Source organism: Cyrtonyx montezumae, unplaced genomic scaffold, assembly GCF_038088225.1.
Source record: "Cyrtonyx montezumae isolate F1298 unplaced genomic scaffold, pur_monq_1.0 scaffold_8, whole genome shotgun sequence".
Classification (NCBI taxonomy): Eukaryota; Metazoa; Chordata; class Aves; order Galliformes; family Odontophoridae; genus Cyrtonyx; species Cyrtonyx montezumae.
This window is the reverse complement of record NW_027072089.1, coordinates 47667229-47691368: the sequence shown is the minus strand read 5'-3', so window position 1 is coordinate 47691368 and position 24140 is coordinate 47667229. Positions and strand designations below refer to the sequence as shown.

The window sequence follows — 24140 nt, the reverse complement described above, 5'->3', positions numbered from 1 at the left end:
AGGAGGAAGTAGATTTGCCAAAGCTCTTTTTCACAAAGGAAGCCACATTTGAGAAAAGAGAATGTGTGAATACAGATCTTCCTAAGGACAACAGAATTTTAAAGCTTTAAACATCCTCAGAGACATGTTAGTTCTTTATAACACTGAATCCAAACTGATGAGCTACATTTTGCAGCTCACATAAAACTACATAAAAAACCTGGGTTCTGTTCCACTTTTTTAGAACATTTTTAATGGCACTATAATTCAGGTTAGATGGCCATATTATCTCAAGTGTTCACAGACAATGTTCCAACCAAAAACCTCTCAGTAAGGTTATGGAAACTGCCTCAGATTAGAGTTTCTCAGCATCTAGCTGCCTGACAAGGCAAGATCCACTTGCTTCCTCCCCAAGCAATCAGTAATAACCAAACCTGCTCTTGTGGCCACCAAGTACAAAAAATCCTCACAATATGCAGAGGACTATCAAAGAGTAAAGCTTCACAAGTTCAGAGAAAGCAGGTCAGATCTCTGTTCATATCTGACTGAGAATGGCTTACTTAGCTTAAACCCATTCCTAATTCCCTTAACATTATCTGGAAATTAAGAGAGTGCACATGCACTTAACTAAACCTACACGAGGCTTATATCCAAAACCATACTCCAATCAAAATAGTACACTTTTACAGACGATTGCAAGTTATGATGCCAGTCAAATTTGCATGGCTGTGAGCAACTGAAATGAAGATGCAATCATGTCTCTATTGTTCAGCCCGCTGGTAACGTAAGTGACACAGAATAAGAATGAAGTGATACAAAATATTTGTATAAATCAGGCCACTAGGAAGTTCAAATGGGAACATGGAGCAAGGGTGTAATGGAGAACAGACAGACTGTGGAGAACAGGCTCTGGAGGCAGTGCCAGTTCAGCCTGGAGGTTCCAATGCACATAGACATAGCTAACCTGTTTCCAGACTCCAGCTAGCTCTGGGCAGCCAACTCAGGTTTCTACATTTGTGGTACAAGCCACTGTGAAGCTGAATAACCTAGCTATGAATTGCTGGAAAAAATTGCTAGAAAAAATTGCTAGAAAAGCACTAGCCAAAATAAAAGCAACCCAAGGCAGTCTATGCCAAAAAAAATATTTACTGTTGTGGGCTTCACCTGGAATTTCTCCCTAGTCTGTATGTCACATAGCATCATACATTTCCTTTAACATATATAATAAACTCCTTGCTTTATATTAGCCATATGTTATACTAGAAATATGGTATTAGGTAACAATACAGGTAAATCACAATATGATAGCCAGAACTCTGTTTTATATATGTCATAACTACTGATTTTATAACCACATATTGCTTAAAAAAAAAAAAAAGAAAAAAGAAAAAAGATTACATATAGAAATATTTTCTCTCTTATCCTTTGAAGTGATTTAGTAGTCAACAGGATATGCATGCGTTTTGACAAAAGGAAAAAAAAGAACAACAACAAAAGAAATAGGATGAAATTATCACATACTTTCTCTACATGGGCTTCTGAGGTTGTGCTGTATCTGCAAAGACAGCATGAACTCCAGAGGATTCTGCTCACATAAAAGAATCTGACTCCTTCCAGTACAGACTGAATGCTTGCTGAAGAACTACTGCTTTCCTAAACAGATATGTTCTTCTAAATTATAAGTGATACATTAAGAAATATCAAATTAACATGTTAAGACATCAGTGTGTACCAGTATAAACAAAGCTTTACCTGCATTCATTATTAAGGAATTCATCCTACGTATTTCAGAAAGAGATACTAATATAAAGTTGTAGGATGACCGTACTGGAAGAAATTTCATCTTCAGAGATTATTGTCTGATGTCTAAGGCAACTGTGGAAGCTCTGAGCATTGTCCATTCCTTCTAATGCACAAATGTTACTCAGTACTCAAAAACGTACTTTACAAAGCACAAACACAAACACAGTGCATTTCTGGAATTATCACCTGTTTTTCACAGATAGTTTCTCATTTTCTTTGACTGTTTTATTTACTTATTACAGTTTATTTTCTTTCTTCAAAACATTCAAAGTAATTTATTTGGTTTTTGAATTGATACCTAGAACCAAAATACACGTAATACTTCATTAGCTATTTCTACTATAATTAAACTAAAGTTATGTTAAAACTAATAAAAAGTAAATAGAGCACAGCAACAGCAATGACATATCCTTACTATTGCATTGTTCTATGCACAATGCAACTTGTCTTGTCATTCCCAAAATCCATGAAGAATGGACAAAAATTTTCACAAAGTATCTAAATGCTTTTTGCTAAACAAGCATTACAATATGGAATGTATTTGTTTTGTGTGAATTCCAGCTCTGAGCTGGAAAGCACTGCTCTTGCTTTGCTCATCTGAACGTGCCTCATTACTGGGTGTGAGGCAACAGCTGGCCCATTAGGGTTTAAGACTGGGGTGCTTTGATGAGAGGCACATTCACAGAGGCTTTCAAGACTGTACAGTCTTGTATGGACTTGAAGAGAACAGAAGCAAAGCAAAGCTTCAGCCCAACTCTGTTTGCAGGCATACCTCTCTTAGGAACATATACAGATTATTTTGGGTTAATAAAAATATTACCTATTCCACCTGTTCCTACAATGTAAGTCCTTTTTGTGTATCTTCCTATATTCTTAAATGAGTAAATCCTCTGATGCAAGCTATTCTGATGCAACCAGCTGGACATGGTCACACAAACAGCTCTAAGAAGTTTTGTTTTCTGATGAGGAACAATAAATGAGGAAATGCATCAGCAATGCTTCCTTGTAAAGAATTCAGCCCAGGTCTGAACCATCTGCTACAAACCATGAGCGACACAATAACAACTACAGGGATTAAGAAAGTTCTTACTCCATATATCCTCATTGTCATTATCTGCTGATTACCCTAAATCCTTCAACAGACCACCAGAGGTAGTGCCTCTTGCTGAAGTGTGCGGAGCTTCATCAATACTGGTGCAGGTAACTGAGCAGGCTTCTAGTCGTTAGGCTACAGTCAGTGTATAGAGTGTTGTATGGAGTCATGGCACAGCTGTACAGCTGCTACAACATTTATGGAGCTCTGCAAACCAAAGGCACTGAGGGAAAAAAAAAATCACTCGGTGCTTTACCCAAAGAGATGAGCGATTCACTAAACTTTTTGGCTTTTTCTCCTTACATTCATGGTTCTGAAGTCATTTGATTTACCAACACAATGAAAATACAAATTAAGAGCTCAAACTTCCACCTTATCTCAAAGACTGATTTTGTCCTAGTCATTGTTGGGGCAATATCAATCAAAACAACGCAGCAGTGAACTTACCCCTCCTCCAAGAACACTCCAGAAGAGATTCTCATTACCAGTGCCTGCACTCAAGACTCCAGCAGTTCTGATTCCCGTTAAAGATCAGGACCTGAGCATTCCCATGTTCACAGTGATGTTAGTTACCCTGAGAGCAGCACAGCTCCAGAGAAGATGACCCCAAACCTGCTCTTTTTTTCTCCACTGCCTAGTACAACCATTTCAGCACAAAGAATAGCTTTGAAAAAGCCAGGAAAACACATAATAGGAATTTTTCAGGCAAGCAATTCTTAAGAGGTTATCACTGATACCAGTATCAAACATAGTAACATAAAGCCACGAAAACTACATACAGAATAAGAATACAGCTAAGCCACATACAGATTATTATACAAGTTATAAAGGTGAAATTCACATGGTCTAACTAGTTCCTACATCATTAGTACTACATGCTTTGGAACCACACTTAACCACAGGTATAATTAAAGTTAAGGAATTGTTTCTTTTATGAGGAGAGAAACATTTGCAGCTCTGCAAACCACAGACTCGCCATCAGGGGAAACATACTAACATCTGAGTTTAATCATATGTTCCTTTTGTCTCAACAAATGAACTTCAGAAAAGTTCAGTGCCAATGCAGTAACATCGGTCCAAGATGCGGATAACATTCTTGTGGTTAGAATACACTCGGATGAAATACTCTAGATGTTTTTAGATGATTTTATTCTTGGAATTGCCATTTTCATATGTCGAGCCTCCTCAAGATTAAAGTAAGTGTGGAAAGAAAACAAACTTTTTCTCTAATTACTTCTCTGCTCATTTTTTATTTACTGCTCACATGACTATAAGATAAAGTTGATTTTGCAATGTGAAATTTTACGACTTTAGATCATTAAAAAGATTGTTACATATTTCCTCTTTTTTTTTTTTTTTTTTTTGTTCCTTTCTGGCATTAATAATTTTCCAAACAACAGCTTTGTTTTCTATAAATGTATCTTGACAGCAGATTTTTATGCAGGTCATCATTTATGCTATAATCTATGACACACAGGATTTGCAAGTGCTCTTCCTACCTGATAGTGATCCTATTACTCTTTGCAGCACAATCTGGTTCTATAAAAAGTAGCTGAATAAATTTGCTTCCTTTATCCATGAAAGGATCCCTTCTGTACTTTCAAAAGATCTTTCAAGCTATGACGTAAAAAAAAAATCAGTATATATCTGCATGTTAATAGGATTTTTATAGGCTGCAAATCTCTTATCATCCACTTATAGAAATACCGATATTTGATTTTTTCTTAGTAGAGTAGGTGCCAAAAATAGTGTGCTCTAAACATCTAAGTTCTCTCAAGATTTGACTTTAAAAAGGAAAGCAGTAAGACTGAATGAAATTAGTCTGTGAGAAAAGGAAAAGATTTTCAAATACCTTGGCTTAGATCTATTCAATGAAAAAATCTATGGCTACATCTACTTCAGATACTCGGTTATCTGCATCATAGCTTTAAGTTCTGTATTTCTAGAAAAAACATAGGACTGGGGAAAAAATTACAGGAAAGCATATGATCCAAGGACAGAATCCAGCCCCTGGGAAGCTAACACTCTTCCTTCTGTTCTGCAAAAATGCTAGTTGAAATTCAGTCCAGGAACTTTTTCCTAAAAGACTTCTAAATACCAAAGACTTTCCTCACTGATTTACCACTCGTGCTACAAGATGCTGAGATTGTACCTTTTTTTCTGGCTAATACCTCAATTCCTAAGCTTGTTTGTTTTCTTAATGTGGTTTGAAATCCAGAAGGCTGATATCTGCCAGCAGACCCTCCCTGTATGCAGCGTCATACAGGGGCTTGCTCTACTTTTCTGCTACTGACTGAATCTCAGCTATTCTTCTGCACATAGGAACCTCCCTGTTTTGAAGGTAGAAGCCTAAGGAGGCACAATAACTCAGTGGAGGAAAAAAAGAAAGTTAACTCTGAATAATCCAAAACATGATTCTTCTCTGGAAACCTATGCAGAAACATAGCTTTCATTTTTCTAAATTTAATTTCTGAAAGAGCAGCTCTGTCTCTTTTGGTGCTTATCTGAATCCCCGGAGGAGACAGTGCTCTACTGTAGATGAGATTGCTTTTGTCTAGATTTATTGCAAATCAATGTGTGCTGAGTTCATAATTCACCCTGGTTATATTCTAAATGACTTTACACTTAGACGATGGCTTGATGAAAGTGTTATCCAACTAAAGCAAAAAGTTCACCACCAGAAGTTTCAAAAATGCTTTAGAAATTCTTGGGATCACAGAGAAACCAAATGGTTTGTATCTATTAATAATCAGTGCTATTTCAATGCTGAAACTATATGTTAAAAAGTCCTCTCTGGTTTAAAAAAAAAATCAAAGAAACCGTTAAGTTTTTTGGATCAAATTCAACTCTTTAGTAGCTTTGTATTTCACAAGGAAGGACATCCACCTTTCTTTGATTCCTTTGATGGTGTTCCCCTTAGGGCTCCTCTGATCTGTATCACAGGACAGTTGTTCTTCAGCCACCTGAGGAGGGCCTGTGTGAGCTGTCCTTTCCACAAAGGAGACAAAGAAGCTTCTTCTCCCTGGTTTGTTGGCATTCCCTTTGGAGATGAGCAGACTTTGGTTGGCCAAGAACCAGGGATCACAACAGTCACTAAGCCAACGCTTCAGAGAAGCATTGCTTCTAGGCCCAAAACTGCAACTAAAGAGAAATGGAGGTGCTCACAGCACGATCCATAAAATCCCAGCCAATACAATTGTTCAGCATGTAAGGCAGGGAATGCTTTTGTGGTTACTGCCATTGCCAAACCTCTGTTACCCTGTTATAACTAAAACCGTTTCCAGAAAACATTGCAAAAAAGTTTCATAACTCCACAACTTCATGCCTTGAGCGCGTCTATTTTCCAAGAATTCCTTTGAATTTATTCTAGTACTGTGAAAATTTTGAAGTTCCACATTCAGTAGCCTAGATATTTTTTTTAATGGTTACTTATACAAAATTTTTAAAAAATATATATATAATCTTTTCCCTTACCTCATCACATATTAGCTTTATTTCCAGAATTTCAATTTCTGATGGATGTGGCCCTAGCAGTAGGGCTAATAAGCTGCCTGTATACTGGAACAAGATTACAAGATTCATTTCAACATTTTCACTCAATTCAATCTTACCACAGCAAACAAAATGGAATAACAGATTTTACCACATCCTTTCGGGTACATGTATGTATGTCTTTGGAACACAAGTGTAACGCAAACCTAAACCTTAATAAGAAAGGATGGATAAAAAAAAATGATTGAGTCACAAGCTAAATAAACAGCAGAGGAAGAACAAGGAAGCAGCAAATATTCTAGGCAAAATAGTCATGTAAAAAAATGAAGACATAGGCAGCAAGAAATTGAAAAAGCAATTTGTTAAATGTTAGCTACATATTAAAACATTAACCATCTCAGACTTGAACATACTGAATCTACCATTTATTTTGGTAGGGAAGGGAATATAAAGCATGGCTTGTTTTGAGCTTGTAAAATGTCATGAGAACATTAAAAAACTATCTTAATTTCAATTTTCACCATTTAAATGTACTGTACACAAAAATTCTATATTCAAAATGTTCTCTGGTTTTTTATCTTTCACCTATGTGTAAGTCGTTACAAAAAATAAATTACCAACACTGTGCAATCTGAACACTGACTTAGCTAGAGCAACATATTTTCAGGAGTATCGTTAAGCTTTTTTAACTAATTTTTTACAAAATGACCATCCAAATAACTTCCCCCTTCCATTACAAAAATGTTTAAAAAAATTAATGACCTAAAAACCATTCAATTTTTCTCACAAAAGTACAGAACATTTTTTCCAGAACACCTATCTCCACTGATTACAGTTTTTCTTTAACTGTACAACTCCCTGGCATTTCTCTCTGTATTTCAAATCAGTTGCATAAAATCCATAGCAACTAACTGTTCTCAGTTTGGTCTTTTTTCTGGTATGGAATTTTCCTTGTTTATGTTAGATGTTTGGACAACTGCTAACTCTACTGGCATAATAACTAGTATCATCCTTGGAACAATCATTGAGACAAAACAGAGTCAAAGTGCTTGCTTTAAACCTTGGCAATGGTGCATCTAAAAATGAATGGACACAGTCAAGAGGATTAAAGACACATTTACCTTCTATATGGCAGAGTAAAAAATGCATTTCTCTTTGGAATCAGAAAGTTAAAGCATTTTCTCAGGTTATAGTATAAAACTTAACTGAAAGTGGCTAAAAAGTAAGGGTTTAAATAAGGTGTTTGGAAAATTTTGGTTTTTAGAAAATATTTGACTTCAGTCCTTGGCCAATGGATATTAGGACTGATACCAGTACTGCATCAATAGCCCTCCACAGATTTTATAGCAGCAGCAAATTTTATTTTCAACCTAGACTGTTTTATCTTCAGCACAAAAGAGACGTGGGTGTGTGCAAAGATGCAGAAGGTTGCACTCCCCTGGAATGTTTTGTCACCAGTGAAATGGAGAGAAGAGCTCGTTTAAGAAGGAACAGTTTGTTTGGATCCTGCTCTGAATCAGCATTCTGCCTATCTTTCCATGCTGTCTCCAGAAGATACTGAAGATAAACGATGTACAGCACAAACACAGTTCCTGGCAACACATCTAAAAGCTGAAGGTAATTCAGTTTGCAACCCATGCTTGTGAATATTTTAGGAAATAGTATTATGGAGTAAAATTTATTGCACCCATAAGCACTAAGCTCTTTAAGGAATCACAGTATTTCCTCAGATTACTCATTGCAATTCTAGGGCAAAATCTACATAAAAGTTATTACAAAAATATCAACAAACTCTTTACATCTAAGTGTGATCACAGAAGGCAAAATTAGTCAAGTCTTAAGGGCTTTTATTTACTTCCCTCAAAATAAAATTACTTGAAATAACAGCATGATGGCAGTACATTTAGACAGCAGAATTTTTGTTTGAAAACAAACACTTTTACTTCACTACTCTGACTGCTCCTAATAAATAGCTTAGAATTTATTTTTCAGTAATAGATTATTAGGTTAAAAAAAATCAAATGTTATTTGAATTATTTTTTTTTAATCAACTGTGCTTTTCAGGACTACATAACCTACTGTGTAAAATTGCCTATGCAAGAAATACTGCCCAAAACTGCTGTCAAACATGACAAATAAAACAGGAAGCTAATGAGAAGAAGGAACTAGGTTTACTCCCAGAACATAAGCAAAAGAAAATACTGTACAGCACCAATAATGCGGGCCCAAGTTAGACTGGATTAAGCAAAACTGTAACTTTTGCCAAAGAGAAAGACTCAGTGCCTCCTGATCCCCGTCCAGAAAGATTCTGGCTGAAGTGAGCATTCCCTTCTCTCTTCAATATGAGATTGATTTCATACTCAGTTCTGTCCATCCACCAATCGGAAGAAGCTATTCTGTTTTTCACCTTCTTTGTTGCTCTGTACAATGCTAGGATAAGGCTGCAAAGAGCGTCAGCTCTTGAAAGTTAAGCTGTGAGGTAAAGGCGTACTGACCCATGACAGCTTTTGTATCTTCCTGCAGACTGTCTCATTCTAGAGCAATGTCAAACTGCAGCACATTTCAGCTAATGTTTTTCACTCGGAAAAGTGATTCTAGAAATAATTTTGACATATAATAGCACTGCAACTCTTTTGAAGCCTTTTTTTTTTTTCCCAAACAGCAAAATGTGTAATTTCTTCAGTCCATGGAAACTTAAAACTGAAAATTGGAAAAAATCATTTCTCTTATACAACACCTTCCCTATGCTTTTACTACAGCATGACAAAATCGCTGAAGAGAGCTGATTTGAATATATGGTAAATCTCATACAACCCAAAGCACCTGACATCTCTAATTCCTTTAAAGAAAGTATCTAAGCATTGTATATTCTTAATACTGAATACTGAATAGAACTAAAGTTATTCACTACCACTTGAAATTATATTCAATGCATATTATTTCAGCCAAGAAACATTTAGATGTGGTACTAGGGAAATGGTTTAGTGGGGAAATACTGGTAGTAGGTGTACAATTGGACTAGATGATATTGGAGGTCTTTTCCAATCTTAGTGATTTCATGATTCATTTCACGTTAAAGCTACTAAAAGACTTCTCAATCTGGTAACCTTAGAACCGGCCTTTTTGCATGAGAAATTACATGAGGAAGAACACTCCTGCAGACAGCAATGCATATAGTTAAGCTATCACATAAATTTAATCATCAGCTGTTTGTATAACTCTGCCAAGTACTAACAATTTGGACTGAAATAACCACTTCATTCCCTTTCATCAGACTGAAAAATTTTAGCAAATGTAATTCATCTTTTTCTGAGAAAGGGATTAAAATCAGTTTAACCAATATTAGATGTTTTCCACAATCAATTAACAGCTCTCCTATCTGATGGTGCCAGAAGCAAATGCAGTGGAGAAAAAAAAAATCCTTGTGCTCATTAAGATAAAGCTAGACTTCTGACTTGTCAGTCTGAGAAATAATTATGTCACCATTTATGTATGATCCAAGAACTTTATAAGGATTTGCTCCAGTCTTCTCCACACGTGTACCAGATGAGCCACATCATGATCAAGAGACTGCACTGTTCCCAATGAAGAAATACTTAAAAGTTTATGCTGATCTGCAATCTATTCATAGCCACAGAACACTCCCAGGACTGCCCTCTTCCTCTATGCATCTTTAAGACACTGCAAATGAAGAAAACAAACCAGTGTTGTCCTTCCATTTCAGCAACAGGTGCCAAATCAACAGATGTTAGACTGGAATTGTTATAGAGAGATTGGGGAAACCATCCAGGGCCATGCCACTTAAAACTTCTCCATAATAAAAGACAGCTCAACCTCTTTTATTTTAAGACAAAATTATTATCAGATCCGCAGGAGGACTGTGTACCTATAATACTCCAAGTGTAGAATGAAACCTTAAGGCATTATCTAATGGCAAATAATGTAGTTGCAACAACCAAGGCATCAATCAGTCAGTTGATACTGAAGCCTGCAGTCTAAACAAAAAGAAAGAAACAACAAAACCGGCCTTGGAAATTTGCAGTAATGTCCAGGAAGCAGCTTCTTCAGGGCACAGAAATTAATGTAGAACCATACTTTTCTGACATTTTAAGATATAACACTGACTACTTTCATAAGCAGTGGTCTGCAAGTCAAAAGCCAAACAGTAAGGTGGCTGTACATACAGAAGAGTAAAGTATCGCAATGAATTTTAGTAGACTGTCTTTGAAAATAAGCCCTGTGAAAATAACTTATTTTCAAGTCAGTTGTTGCATAGTACTCAGTACAACACTGTACATCAATAGTTTAGTAGAGTTTGTGGCACTGCAATGCAGAATAAAATAGCCTTGGAAAATACATACAAAACTATTCTGTGATGTTAATAAAGCAGAAATAGATTCATGGTTTGAAAAGGCTCATACATAAAGCCAAAGACATTTTGCCTAGTCAACAGAATGAATTATCTGTGTAAGTAAGGATCACATTTCATGAATATAGCCATATATTCTTTGCTTAAATAATAAATAGACAGTAAAGTATGAAGACTTAGTGCATGATGAGTAGCTTTCAGTCTAATTACAGAGGTGACAATAAAGCATACAGAATACCCTAGTAAGCACAGAGTTTAAATGAGTGCATGGAAGGATCAAGCATCTGTTAGTTAAATCAGTGATTCTGAACTTTGCAGTGGTCTTGGAAAACCCGATGACAAAACATTTTGAGAACAATAATATTTACAGGAGCTCTCTTTGAAAGGTCATGTGGGAAAGAATAGGGTACCGAGATCCCACATCAGAAAGCAAAGTGTTACCTTGGTCAATCATCAGAAAGTTTTCAAAATAAAAAAAAAGAAACATGATCACCTTGAACAGAAACAATTCTGTTCAAGATTAAACCTCACTAAACTAATATCCTATTTCTTCAAGGAGTCTTAAATTTAGTCTGAGACAAAGTTTATGTTAATAAAAAAATAAAAAAAAAACATCGGAGCCCTACCTACATAACATTACTCTGAATTAGAGCAAGGCTCCATTCAACCACCAGAATTTTTCATCTCCTTTTGCAGTAAATTAAATAAATAAGCAAAGAATTTTTAGTTTCTTTTTAGAACAAGTAACAATGCAATGCTATTTATCAGTAAAAGGTTCCTTGACAAAAGAAATGCTTTCATTGATTATCCTGAATTATAAATTATAGTTCTCTAATTCTTCCTTTCATAAATGAATACTCTTCACAATCTAGCCTTACATTGTCAGACAAAAAAAGATGAAACTTTTATAATGGAAATTTAATTATAGACCAATTTTTGCCAGTTGTCATTCTGAAGTCATCTATAATTATGCTCAGGCCATTAAAAGTTCTATTTTTCATTTACTTGGCCAAACATGCCAGTTACACATCAGGTCATTCTCTCTAATTCAACACTGTACAACAGTAATTAACTAAATTATTGGAAAAATACATATATATATTTTTAAGCTAATTGCAAACAAAAATATCTGCAACAACAGTCAAAACAAATAGCAACTGACAGGCAGTTTTTGTCTCCAATGTGCAGAAATTTCTAGAAATGGAAAGGATTTTTCTGAGTATCAGGAGTAAACAGCATTGCCTTTTTACTTTGCATGCGTTTTCCCGTATGTATAATACTAAAAGATTACAGTCCACTCTATAAATCATTTTCTAAAGCAAAATTTCTGGACCAAAACACCTTCAGAGAAGCAACTGGACAGTTACGAATCAAGAACTAAGAGATGAACTTCTGCGTCCAGAACAGAAAATTTTTTCCTTACAAGTTATTGGGTTGAGCTTAACTGAATCAGTAAGTATGAACTAAATGAACAGAAACTTTTAAGTATATTTAAGATAATAAAAAGTATGCTCAATTGATTATGAATACTGTAAAATAGGTAAATAGATATATCAGGACTAAAATTTGAAAACAGTGTTATAACTATTTTACATGGCTGAACATCTCATTCTGAAAAAATGATCACTGCATGGATGGAATAACACAAGCATGAAAATGCAAGAGCACTAAATCATAACTTCATTGGCAGTCTTACTATAATCCCCATTTTATTAACACAGTACTTCACATTAATGTTATACACTGCATTTCACCATTTTATTCCTTATATCCTTTCAGGTATTTAAGCATTTATTTGCTCAGTGTCTTTGCACTTAGATGTTTCAATTTCTTGGAGCAAGAATCCATCTAGTTATAAAGGCCCAGAGTAATAGAAAATAGACAGCTTTCTTTCCTCAAAGCTATGCTGCCAACACAGAAATTGGGATCTTAGCAGTCTTTTCCATCTGTAATGACTCTGCGATTCTATGAAACACAGTAGCATGCCTCTTTGCTCATCCACTTGCAACTCTCAATACTCTTCAAAGCCACTGGCAAATTAGAACCAAATAACCTTTGAATTTAGATCAATTTGACGTTGTCCTGCTAAAATTTAATTCCAGAAGGTGAGAGATCCACTAGTACACTGAGTCAGGAGGCTCAGGGAAGGCTCACTTTAAATATCTCAACTGACAGCAGACTTTGGTTAGCTAGGTGCTACTGTTTGCCTTACAGGCACTTCACGTGGACATGGAGACCAAGGAAAATGGGATTACCGTTGTTATAAGGTGACAATACTTAGTGGGCAAATACTTCAGAAATCAGATTTCCACTATCTTTGAGGTATGTTACTGTCTCCCAAAATGGATGATGTAGAAGTTCAGTGATGTGGTGTAACCTGGTAGTAGCTCAGTACCACATGGCTGTTCACTCACTGCCTACCAGTAAGGTGAGAGAGGCAGAGAACCAGAAACAAAACAGAACTCACAGGTTAAGATAAAAACTACTTACTAAGACAGAAGAAGAAAATGGAAACTTAAATGTAATGATAATAACAGATATACCTGCAATGCGATTACTCACCACCAACTGACCCACAACACCAAGACAGCCCACCAGCACCTCAAAGATCCATCCCTCCTCCTAACTGACACACAGCAGCCTTTGAGCAGCAACCAGTACCCAACAACTGCCTACAGCTTTATAGCCTTCCATGTGGTGTCAGGTGATACAGAATGACCCACCACCTTAATTCAGGTCCCACACTGCCAAGCAACGCAGTCTAGCTTCAGGTGTGCTCCCATCACTCAAATAATCAAACATTGTTGAGGTAATGCTGTCTCAGCTGAAATAGAGTGTTCTTGATGGTAAGTGCAGCAAAGAAAAGCAAAACCATTTAGCAGTGAAACTCAACCCAGCTCACAAGGTAAATACCTGAAGGCACTCAGTAAAGCTTAGCTACACAGACCTCTGTCTAAACAAACATGTTCACTTCTCCGCATATTTGATTGCTAAGCAGCATTCAAACAATAGTCTCTTTTTTCTTTATTACAGCCCCACAAAAATTACAGCATGAGATCATTACTTTTTGCTATCTCTCCTTCATAACATACCTGGTTCTATCACTGATCAAGATGTACAACAGCAGTTTCAGCATCATATAATATTTCACTGGGATTCCTCAAAGGCTGCAATAAACCTGCTTCCTGTATTTTTGAAAACCTTAGGTTAATGGAGATTTTCTTCGTTAGCAAAGCATACATAGGAGACGAGCTTGAGGAGTTAACACAGCATTTCTAAAGCTCCCCATCACACTGGGGCTTCTGGCAGTGGTAACGGGCCGTTACTGCGCTGTCATCATTGCCACTCTGTAGAGGTGGCAGGTCGCAGCCTTCCTTTAGCATCTGAAAATGAATACATCGTTTATCTCAGATGGCCCAGGGAAAAAATCTACATAACAGCTCTTTTGGTTATGCTTTCCAAACAGCCAATTTAACGCAAATCACGCTGTCCCATCTAAGTGAAAAAAATGGCATCTTTCTAACAAAAAGAGCCTAAGCTCTTTGCACTATAAAAGACACTGGAAAACTTTGTTGTTGCATGTTCACATACAAAAGAGTACAGAATAAGTAGTGTACAGTGTAGAGAAGCAGTTAAGTGGAATCACTCCAGCCTTAGTTATATGGCAAAAGCTTTTTGTAATGTTAGAGGTCTTAGAGAATAAATCCTTGTTAGTTGTAGGGATTGTATGTTTATACATACAAATGAAGGAGAAATAGATTCTTCATAGAACGGCTTGGGTATGAAAGGATCTCAGAGCCCACCCAGTCCCACCCCGTGCCATGGGCAGGGCTGCCACCCAGCAGCTCAGCTGCTCAGGGCCCCGTCCAACCTGGCCTTGAGTACCTCCAGGGATGGGACATCACAGCTTCTCTGGGCAGCTGTGCCAGTGCCTCACTGCCCTCTGGGTAAAGAATTTCTTCCTAACATTTCATATACATTTCCTCTCATTTAATTTATAGACATTCCCCCTTATCACTAGTAGATGATGGCAATATGTATGGGTATGTATGTATACACATACATGCACACCCACAAACATGGATAATCAATTCTTTGGGTTTTTTTTTTAATTAAAGTTGAAGTAGGGAATATACTAAGATACTTCAAACATACAAAAGACATTCTTTTGCCTTTGCATGAGACCATCTGCATTGAATAAGTCAGAAAAAACATCCCCTCCTTATTTTCTGTCTAATTTTCTAATGCTATTGCTGTTTTCTTGTTGTTCTTTTTTTTTTTTTTTTTTTTTTTTGTTTTTATTTTTTTGCCAAAAGTTTGACATTATTGATAAGGCAGTTTGCCTTTAACTGTAACTCAGTATGCCATCTCTTTCTACTTCAGGAGTAACTGATGTGAAAACTGCCTGCCAAGAGGACAGAGTGCTCTGCACAGTTAAGTACAACTTCAAGGCACCTATGGAATTTCACAGGGAAAACATCTATCCTCAAAACACTTCCTAATCTGTGTTTCTAACTGCTTTTATCAATGTATTTATTCAAATCTGTAGTAATCACTGGTAATAATACTTGCAAAAGGAGAGAACTAAAGCATCCATGGAACAGGTCCTGTTCCATTTGTTCAGAACAGAGTAATTCTAAGGAATGCCCTACCAGTATTTTTATCGAGCATACCCAATTTACAGTTCCATTGTAAGATGTCGGGGTACCAGTCTTCAGTTTAAGACAGTACACTTTCAAACCGCTGTTTTTCTTTTATTTCTGTACACAGGAATCCTTCTTGAATCAAGGTGGAGTAAAATCTTCTTGATTTTTTTTTTCTTAAACTTCTCCATATAATTAATAAGAGACTGCAACAAATTTGGAGATGGAGCTGTGTCACAGTAGAAACCATATTAGCTACTTTCTCTCAAGGGTCATTATGTTTTCTTCACATTCCCTCTACTTGTCAGATGTGAAATTAATAATTCTGCCCCTCAGGTTTGCTATAAGATGGTGAAGGTTCATTTGTCTGAAAGAGCAGGTTAATTTCTTCCTCTGCAAATGTTTTGAAATGGGAATTTAACAAAGTGAGGAAGTAAGTCTCCATTTATATGACTGCTTCTCACATGACCAAAGACCATCCTATCTGATTCTTTATTTATAAACACCCAGTTTCCACCTCTCTACCAAACCAGATATAATTCTCAGGAAAATAAAACCTATATGCTCTTGCATTGTAAATGCGTAGCTCTTCAAAACAAGCTGAGCTGACAGCTAGGTTTCATACTCTGTCCTTTATCATCACTAGAATTTGTCTGCACTCGTGTTTCACTCCAGCGCATGTTATAAAGAAGGATCCAGGTTTATTTGGGAATGTTCCTGTCCTCTCCCTGCCAGTGCACCTCCATTCAAGGTGGGGAGAGAAAATGATTTATTTCTCCAACAAGACCCTTGGGATGTTGCAAGTGAAGCAAAAATATGTACTTAGAGAATGATGAAGATGAAAAAGTGCAGGGATTAGTAATTTCTACATAGCATCAGCTAGCTATCTTGCTTGCTGATGTTACGAAATATGTTTGTGTGCACAAGCTGAAGATTCACTCCACAGAAAAACTGACCAGCCCTGCAAACCTTAGGGATGAAAGGGCAGGCACACTTTTCTGATAACATTTTATTTTCTAAAAGGAAACACGTAGTACTCCCTATCACTTGTAAACATAAAACTGAACAACCATCCAATACAATGTAGCAGAATTGAAGGCTCTACGATAAAAAAAATTACTATCATGCTATTAAAACAGAGCTGGGTAAGAATAGGAATATGGGATAACTCTCATGATACATCCCTGCTTGAGAAAGCAGAGTCCAGGGGAATTTAATAGACACCACGGTGGCAGCTTCTCATCCTCAAGTTTGGTTGAAACACAAAATCACTGGCTGGTTGGGCTTGGAAGCCTAGTTATCTATGGAGTCCAGAACTGGATCCAGCACTCCAGGTGTGGTCTCACCAGCGCTGAGTAGAGAAGGATCACCTGTCTTGATTTCCTGGTAATGTTTTGCCTAATTAAGCCCAGGACACTATTACCTTTCTTAGCAGCAAGGGTACGTTGCTTGTCCATATTCAACTTGGTGTCCACCAGGGCTTTTTCTGTTCAGTTGCTCTCAAGCCAGCCAGCCTCAGCACATACTGAAGCCTGAGACTGTTCCTCCCCGCCCAAGTGCAAGACTTGGCACTTCCTCTCACTAAACTTCATGAGATTCCTGTCAAGCTATTTCTCCAGCCTGTCCAGGTCCCTCTGGAAGGCAGCACAGCCTTCTGGTGCATCAGTCAATCCTCCCAGTTTCATGTCACCTGTAAACTCGCTGAGGATATGCTGTGGGCTGCCCTGCTGTTCAGATCTTCAACAGAAATGTTAAACAGAATTGAACCAAGTAGTAACCCCTGGAGTGGTCTGCTATTTACTGGCCTCTAAATAGACCTCATGTCACTGATCAACAACCTCTGGACCCAGTAATTCAGCCAATTTTCAATCCATCTCTCTGTCTGCCCATCAACAAATTCTCAAAGGGGAACTTACAGGAGGGTGTGTGGAAAATCATCTGGAAGAGAATGTAGACAATATTCACTGTCCTCTCCTCATCTACTCAATTGGCTATTTCACCACAGAAGACAATCAGATTCATCAAGCACAAATTTCCCTTTGTGAATTCATACTGACATCTGTCAATCACTTTTTTGTCTTTGTGTGCTACAAATTCATTTTCAAATCCATTGACTTCCCAGGAATCAAGGTCATCCTGACTAGAATGCAGTTCCCTGCATCCTCCTTGTCCTTTCTGAATATAGGAGCAGCTTTTGATGCAGCTGCACTTGCAGTAGTTTACAGAATTTTTTTTGCTTTTACGTATTTAAAGGACTCCCGGAGGACAGTTTTAGACTGAGACAAAGAGGAGAACTGGATTAAAATTGATTGTTTATAGGAAAAACATGGATTATTTTTTTCTTGACCAAAATCTCCAATAACACAAGGAGAAAGCTGCTCTTCAAGACAAAAAGAGAAACTAGCTCAGTAAGGAACAACTTGCCTGTTTGTTTCCAGGCAAGTGGCTGTCAAAGAACTCTCTTATAGTAGTCAAAACTGGACAACAGTTTTGTCTTTTTATTAGGGCCCTTTCAAAGAAGAATTAAGGGACTACTGACACAGACATGGACATACATCCAAGCAGTTAATATTTTCTTGGAATTAAATTAAAACTTATCAACTTATTTTCTCAAAATCCAAAAACCGATTCACCTCCTCCCATACTGCAGAAAATTCAATGTTCGCTTTTACCCCTCTAAGAAAATAGACCTTACATGCTAGTCATTTGTATATCAGAAAGGAATTAGAAAAAGAGAATGATGCAGTAGCTATTCTTTATTTCAAATTTCTTTTATACTAAGGAACTATAGAATAAATGTAATTTACTTTTGTAATAGGAAACAAATGAAGAGTATAATTTGTTATGCTAAATCAGTGCAACTTCCTGCTAAAGTTTATTATAGAATCAGGTTTGGAATGATGACTTCAGAAATAATTGAACTTCTCCATGGCAAATAACATAGGACAATATGTTCTACCATCCTCCTCAGAGTTCACGTGCCTACAATCTGAGGCCTAGCTCAGATATAACACAGCTGTACATCCTTGATTCATACTTCTAGAGAAACTGCTAATTTTTGTAGAAAAGTACTTGCAACATAACTTCCAGTTGAATTCTCTCATGATCATAAAATGAAGTGATCTTAAGACATCATTATATACCAGAAAAAAACTGAGCTTGTTCACAGGCCATCCCCTAACGTATATGAATAAGAAGGGGTAATTTGATTCCCATTGATCCTTCCTCTTCTCTTGAGACAAAAAGGTCAAAAGATTCAAAGAAACATGCAAAGACTGCAAAAGGCAACCCCCATTTCAACCTTGTGAAACTTTTCTTAGGAAGGAACTCATCTTTCCTAATAGTGATATGCAAAGGGGAAGCGAAAAGAAATAAGCTCTGAGTACCACTGAGATTCAAGACAGGCCAGTGCATGAACAAAAATGAGAGTAAGATATGATGAAGAAAAATGGAGAAGATCAACTCCTAAAATGACTGGGTACTCAGAATCTCATACTTCAGGGCCTGAGGACCATCCACCTTGTAGGACATGGCAAGTACTTCTTCCCACAGGGAAGGAAAAACAGGGTGTCACAGAGTGCTAGCTGGTGGATGTGTGTGCAAGAGCCTGTTGAATTTGCTGGCAGGTTCAAGACAGCTGTCAGTCTGTAATGCTTGGATAAAGATATTTTTGGCTGTTCCAACCTGATGCAGTTAGGGAACGTAAAGTAATGTAAAAATTGTACAGATTCCCTGAAACAGTGGCCTAGGGAGAGATTGAGAGTTTGCACTTTGCCTTTGAATCAAGTTACAGCTTTCAACAGTGAGCTTACACTGTCTATGCAAATACTGTATCTCCCGTAGAGTTTACTAACAGGCTTCAGATCTTGTATGCTTTTAAATTATGTACCCTTTTTAGCAATGAAAAGGATAAAACAGGGAACTTAATGTTCCCAAGTAAAAATAGGGTGGTTACTCCAGTCCATGATGGATAATTTTCAGGGTCTTTTAAGAGGAGATGAGCTTTCATTGATGAGAGGGAAGAGAAGGCTCATCGTTGAGTACTTCAGTGCATGGAGATTGTTCCACCATGACAGGGGAAGCAGGACAGCAGCAGGGGCAGTACAGAAGTAGGGAAGGAACCTTGGCACCTAGAAAATGTCCTCCCCTGGAGCCAAAGCAGTAAGACATAAAAATAATAACAATGATATTTAGAAGAGGTAGTTAAAAGAGTTCCTCTGCTCTGTTCACAAGTCTTCTAGGAGTAACACCTAACCTGCAGCAGTGATTCATGAGCTCAAGAGAACTGGGAGCAACAGTTTTCCTTCTGACAAACTCAGGTGAGAGAGTAGAAGAGACAGCAAAAAGAACAACGTTATTTAAAATACCTGTGTTACTTCCTTGTATGCACTGAGCATGTGTGAATCCTCTGCCTGGAAAATCATTGATTACATTGACAGCAATTGCTTTTACAAGTACTTCAGAACAATAATTGTATCTTAGCACAGTGAAGTAGAGTTATGACTGATAAATGTAATTTAGGGATATGAGGGTAGTCCATCAGAAGTTTCTTTCATGGCAGCTTACTATTATTATTGCTCTTTTCTTAAATTCCTCTAGAGCTTTCTGGTTCAGGAAAGAAAAACTAAAGCTGCATAAAAAGAGGCTATAGTGAAACGTTTCCAGATCTACCAGAAGGCTGTTTTCACACAGTCTTACCTTCAAAGAGCAGGACACAAAATTGACCATGACTTTAATCATGCAGCGCATGTTTCAGGGCTCAGAAATAAATAATTCTACCCATGGAGTTGTTGATACAGATAAGAACTATAGAATCAACAGGGTTGGAAAAGACCTCCAAGATCATCCAGTAAAATCACCCACCTACCACCACTGTTTCCTCACTAAACCATGTCCATAGTAAAAAACATCTAAACATATCTTGAACAATTTCAGAAGGAAGAAGAAGGTACAAAACACATTTTATTCTACTAATCCTTTACATTGCTACTTAGCTTTTATTAACATAGAATCATAGAACTGTATAATTGTTTGGGTTGGAATGGACCTTTAAGATCATCTAATTCCAACCCCCCCGCTATACTGAGGGACATCTCCCTCTAGACCATGTTGCTCAAAGTCCTATCCAGCTCTGAATGCTTCCAGGGAGGGGGCATTCACAACCTCACTGGGAAACCTGTTCCAGTGTCTCACCACCCTCTACCACCACATTATGGATGGTTCCACTGATTTGGAGTCAGATTTAGAGAAGATTAAATTCTGCATTTTTTCTGACACATGGAAGATTCACAATATACTACACTGTCGGATAACAGATTTTCTTTTCTTTTTATTTTGGTAACTACTGACTTTCAGATCATCAAACTTACTATATCCCATGTGGCAGAGCAACTGTTGGCTCTGTGCTTAGATACAGGGTAATATCCTCAGTTCCAACATTTGTGCAGCATTTAGCTGCCTTCAGTGGTGGGTGAGTGTAGTCTCTGCAGCAGTGAAAAGTGCTGAGAGTCTGACCATGGGCGAGCAGACTGATTCCTCACATAATGGTGTCTGAAGTGTGAAGAACTCTAACTGAGGTCTGCTATTTTGTAATTATTGTTTTACAAATATACTAGAGTGAAAATGTGTATCAGAGTAATTAAGAGATACACTGCGTAATGGCAATGTTCTCTCATATAGTCCCTGATTTCCTGACTTTTTCCCCCTCTTCCTATCTTCTCCCTGCATCTTTCTCAACCCATTTCTATGAATAGCATTACTCTTCAAGGTTCATAATGCCATATGAGAAAACTGTGGGGAGAGCTCTGAACACGATACAAAATCCAGGGAACCAGGGGATGCCCTGATTTCAGACCCTATTTCGAGGGAAGGGGGGATGTGGGGGGGTGGGGTGATAAACTCAAACTTTTTTTCTAAGTTTCATTCAAATATAGTCTACCCCCCCCAAAAAAAAAAAAAAAAACAATTAACCCCCTTTTTTCAAACTTGCACTCCACGTACCAGGTTAAATCTAAATCAAATCTAAATGTAATTCCTCAGCCCTCCTGAACATTATACCGAAAGAGCACTTACATTTATATTACTTTTCATCAGAAAGAAAAAAGCACTTCAGAAAGTACGTAACTGCTCCACTGAGAGCAATGCAGGCAAATCTGGAGAGATGTTTTTTCTTCATTTTCTTTGCATTCTAATTATCGATGCTTTTATTTACTAAAGTTACAGATAGGACTTGTCTATTACAAGCTCTGAAATCTCATTTTGCTAAAATGAAAACATGTTTCAAATGCTTTGGAGAACTATTAAGATTATTGAACGTCTAGCATACTACTTCAAGTCTCAGAGTGGTTCACTAGGCCCCCGGGGAACAGACAAGCAGCATACAATTATCACAGTAATTAAAAAGGTGCAATGACTCTTCTCTTAAAGACTCCTGTTTTATTAATTCTATGGTATGCTTTGGAGACTGGCATTATTTTACTCCTACCCAGCTTAATTATACCTTCATTAGTTTATCGGCATCTCTTTTTAACCCCTAGGGCCAGTTATTAGCATGTCACTTGCTAACAGTTAACCAATAACCACTATGCCTTCAAAGCAGTATCTTCTGCTATAAAAAAGCCAATTTGTAGAGGCTGTTTTAATACCATCTTCCAATTTAAATTTTCCAGTCAGACAACGCTTTCTGCTTTTAATTTAAGAGGGCTACTGTTTAGGTTAATGAAAACACAAATAATGCTGATGTATTACAAGACTTTACCAGGTAATAAAATACTTCCAGTACATATTGTTTTATGAGACTGAATGCATGTTTTAATACTCAACAGAATGTACCACTGTGAATAAGTTCTTAAACATCATATGCTAAAATTCTGGATTTTTTTCTCTGTATTGGGTCTCACTGGGATGGAGTTAGTCTGCCTGCTTGGCCTTGAGGCAGGTGAACTATTTTCCCCAATTCTTCCCTGCAGCAAATAGGCTGAGGGTGGGCATGAGGGGACACAGCTGGGACAGTTGACCTGAATGAAAAAAATCCACGTAACATGATGCCATGGTTAGCAACAACAGTTCCATGAAAGGAGGAAGAAGGGAGGATGTCCATATGGGATCATGCAGTTTGTTTTCCCAAGTAACCACTAAGTGGGCCAAACCCCATTTTTTTTATTCCAGAAAGTAGCTAAGTATGCGACTGAATAAATGCCTCATTTGCCTTCCTTGCACACACAGCTTTTGCTTGACCTATCAGACTGTTTTTATATGAACCCCAAAGTCTTCTTGCCCCCTTCTATTTTCTTCCTGTCTGCAGCAGAGGTGATGGAGCAAGCAGCAGTGGGGGTGCTTGGTTGCTGACCACTATATACCGTTAGTGCAAACAGGCTCATGTGCACAGCACCCATTGTTTCAGTATCTCATCATACAAGAGGATAATCAAACTATGAGGAAAAAGTGGCTTAATTTTAAAATACACGAAGCACGTCAGTTCTAAATATATACATATCTTGTGTAGACATAATTTTACATTACTATGAAAGGCACAGCAACCTAGAAACGCTCCTGAAGGTTGCTCTAATTAATTGTTGTGCCCCAGTTTTGACTAAACTGTTGTTACCTTAGTCTAATAAAGAAAATCTGACAAATACTGAAGATAGCTACGTTGTACTGCCTTTTAGTATTTCTTATTAAGTACTGCTTTCCAGCAATGAAAAGAAGAAAGAAACCACAAAGAATATCATACAGTTAGCACTTATATAATCTCGCATCTTCAAAACTGGGATTCTGAAAGCAGCCACTTTTTCACTCTGCATTTGGCATCACGCCAATCAGTTCAACTGAAATGACATTCAACAATGGGTAGATGGCCAAGTGACTTTATGAACAGTAGCTTTACTTCCATATGCCATGGAAATGCATCATTATCTCTGTTTAAACATATAAATTTTCCTAGTACTATTTAAAAGACAAGGAACACCCATCAGTTCTTTAAAATATTAGGATCAATAAGCCAATACCATTTACTCAGTCACATTTCTTTTAGGTGTGAATATATCTTCTTCTGACTATCTCCTGCCAATTTTACAGCAGCAGAAATGAAGATTCAAAATACTGAGGAAAAACACTAATGACCAAAAAAATCCACATCGCAATATCCTCAATTATTTTGGAGCATCTGAATGCCAAATTAATATCAACACCACTCTTGTTTTTTTCCCTCATATAATAGGTCTTCTTTGTATCTTTCTCAAGTCAGAGGTCAGCACTATTAATTATAACATCCAAAATAGAAGCCAAGACAGCTATGCAACACAAAAGATCACACCACCTTATTTAATGACAAGACATGGTGCCAATCACTCAAGAATGCAGTCCTCTTCTAAAATTTATCTGCTAATTGAGACATAACCTCTGCTGGGACAGTAGACAACCCCTCCCTCCCCCCCCCCAAAAAAAAAAAAACACCAAAAAACCACAAAAACAAAAAAGGAAAATTAATAATAATAACAATAATAAAGAGAAATGAACTTGACTTCTCAAACATATACTAACAAGGGCAGAGTGTAACGAAAGGCAAAAATGTTCAGTGGAATATTGCATACCAACAATAAAAAGTAAAAGTTGCTCCCTATAGCACTCCACCCTGATGACTTTAAGGCATAACCAAGTATGATTTAATCTACAAAAACCTGTAGCGCTGAATGTTTATTTCAAAGTCATCCTGGCTATCAAAAGCTAAGATGTTATACTTAGAAACATTCAGCCTTACTTC

At 37.2% G+C, this 24140-nt stretch overlaps 1 protein-coding gene across 8 annotated transcripts in view; it reads right to left on the bottom strand.

Moving 5' to 3' along the window:
• PTPRM (protein tyrosine phosphatase receptor type M) overlaps positions 1–24140 on the bottom strand; it is a 449220-nt gene that overhangs the window by 247785 nt on the left and 177295 nt on the right. The gene's annotated exons all lie outside the window — the stretch shown is intronic.